Source organism: Arachis ipaensis, chromosome B8 (genome assembly GCF_059453495.1).
Source record: "Arachis ipaensis isolate K30076 ecotype BB chromosome B8, ASM5945349v1, whole genome shotgun sequence".
Taxonomy (NCBI): Eukaryota; Viridiplantae; Streptophyta; class Magnoliopsida; order Fabales; family Fabaceae; genus Arachis; species Arachis ipaensis.
In genome coordinates this window covers 102549605-102552433 of record NC_142443.1, presented here as the reverse complement: position 1 = coordinate 102552433, position 2829 = coordinate 102549605, and the positions used below count along the sequence as shown (strand labels likewise).

Genomic DNA, 2829 nt, shown 5'->3' with positions numbered 1-2829 from the left:
CTTAAAATTCATTATTCACATTATTTAAAAAAGTCATTGTTTATTTAATAAAATCCTTAATTTTAATATCTAATTCTAGTTTAGAATAATGGTGCGACCCAAACTGAGACAATGTAGAAACTCTACCAGAAAAAGACAAAAATAGGTAAAATACTGGCCTCTTTGGAACCCTTAACTCCCCTATCCCAACCCTTCATTTTCCGCGATGGGAAGGATACCTTCCACAATCGAAATCCCTAACGAACGACGCCCTTTCGACCGGGAACATCGCACCACCCCGGATTTCGACCTCTCCGACGATTATTGTCACTGCCGTCGAAGCCCCAGCTATGACTCATACAACCGCAGTAGAGACCGCCGCTGTGATCGCCACCGACCCGAGTCGTCCGAACGTAGAAGCCCCAAGCGTGTCACCACCAACGAAGGACATCCTAACGGTGACGCACTTCCAAAGAACTTCGGCCGCCAGAACGGTGGCTTGTTTCACAACCGCGACCGTCGCAATGGTGACTGGCGACGGCGCTTCGATTCCGAGTCCGACGAGGAACTAAAGGGATTGCCTTTCAAAGAGTATCGGAGGTTGAAGAGGCAGAAGATGAGGAATTCGTTGAGGCACTGTATCTGGAACATCACGCCGAGTCCTCCTAGGCGCGAGAACGAACAAGAATCAGAGGAAGAAAAAGCAGAAGAGATTAATGAAATGAAAAATATGGTATTGAAAATAACGATTCGAGCGACAAAGAGATCAAACATTATGAAAAATCAAAATCTGAATCCAATTCGGAGAGTTCTTCGGAGTCTGAATCGGAATCCGACGGTTCGCGCTCGAGGAGAAGGAGAAGAAACAGTTCTGGTTCCAAGCGCAGTAGACGAAAGTCGAATAGCGATAACGAATCTGATGAGAGTGAATCTGAATCTGACGATTCAATTTCAAGGAGGAAGAGAAGAAGGAGTTCCAAGTCGAAGGGTCGGAGAAGGAGAAGTTGAAGGAGAAAAGTTGATAGTGATGTTGAATCGGAGGAAAGCGATACTGAAGAAGAGGAGCGCAAAAATAGGAAGGGTAAGAGGAAGAGTGGTAAGAGAAGAGGGAGCAGAAAGAAGAGAAACTATAGCGAATCTGATGAGAGTGAAGAGAGTGAAAGCAATTATTCTTCCGATGGTAGCAGCAGGAGAAAGAAGAAGCATTCTTCGCTGTCGAAGGTAAGCAGAAGAGAAAAAAGCAAAAAATCTGAATCAGAAAGCGAGGGTTCTGAGTCAGAAGAGGAAAAGGATTCTGCTGATGCAAAGAACAAAGCAACAGTGGAAGAGGTGATGAAAACAGAGGTGAACCCCGAGGCTTTGAAATTGAAGGAACTCTTTGAATCTCAGAAGACACCAGCTTTAGATAACGAACCTGCAGTAGAGCCAATGCCCTTGCCAAGGGCAGAGGGTCACATAAGTTATGGTCGTGCCCTTAGACCGGGAGAAGGTGATGCAATCGCGTAGTATGTGCAGCAGGGGAAGCGTATCCCACGAAGAGGTGAAGTAGGTCTTTCAGCTGAGGAGATTCAAAAGTTTGAGAACCTTGGTTATGTCATGAGTGGTAGCAGGCATCAGAGGATGAATGCCATTCGTATTAGGAAGGAGAACTAGGTTTATAGTGCTGAGGATAAGCGTGCTTTGGCTATGTTTAACTATGAGGAAAAGGCCAAGAGGGAGCACAAGGTTATGGCTGATCTGCAGCGGCTCGTGCAGCGCCACATTGGACAGGATGTTGGCCCAACTCATGACCCTTTTGCGGCAAAAACCTCCGATGGTGCTGATGCATAATTTCATTTGTTTATGCTTAGCTGTTGTTACTTTTTACCTTAACTTAATGTTAGTTGCACACTTGTATACTATGTTTTGGTTTGCTAGCTATATATTTGTACCTCCCATTGGTATATGGAGACTTAGAAAATGGAGGCTTTTTCAGCGAATTAGTATGTGATTCCTATATTGGTAGATATTTTGTATTTCAGAATTGCAATTTCGGTTGGCATGTTAACCATTGAAACGTGTTCCTCTAATGCGAACAAATTTTGTATGCTTGTTGGTAAGATTGACTTTTGCAAGAGCCTTTATACAAGTTTAAGTTAACTTCAAATTGGTAATTTTATATGGTGATTTTGCTAGAATTATAACATTTCAAGTTTTCCTTTGTTTTTTACTGCTATTGCTGGAGTTGTTCGTGCATTTTACGACCACACTTGAACACTTCACCACTGGATTCTTTAAACTAGGGTCTAAACATTGGTGATGTTGCTTCTGAGTTGGTTCTATTGATCAAAATTGAATAAGCCTTATTGTAAGCTCAGTACAAGATGGATTATAATGAAGTGAAGAGAAGGAATATTGACTCATATAAGAGGAAGGTAAGACATCATTGTAGATTAAATAGTATCAATTCTTAAATCAGAAGAATATAGATAAGAACAATGAGATGTGGCTCTGAATCGAAACGAAGATATAAACTTGTATTAGGTAACAGATTAGTTCAATAATTGTAATTAGCATTCGTATATACTAGTACTCTAGTAGTTAGTTGGATGAGTTTACAGCATTTTTGGCATGATAGTTTGTTAGCATTGTACAATAGCCACACTACAATAGGTTAGTTTAGATCTCAATTTGTTGGAGCTGAGTGTATATATGCAGGCTCATTGTTAACTTGTATTATTGTGATTCACCATTATTTCATTGATGAGTTAATCTCCATTTCTTTTCTCATCCAATTCATCAAATTGGCTCTGCAATTTTCTCATGCTATATTTATTCTCATGGTGCGGTGAGCGGGTTGTAGCCTTTGCA

At 41.3% G+C, this 2829-nt stretch overlaps 1 pseudogene; it reads left to right on the top strand.

Moving 5' to 3' along the window:
- Positions 1 to 205: 205 nt before the first annotated feature.
- Positions 206 to 1809, top strand: LOC107611222 (uncharacterized; annotated as a pseudogene).
- The last annotated feature ends 1020 nt before the right edge of the window (positions 1810 to 2829 follow it).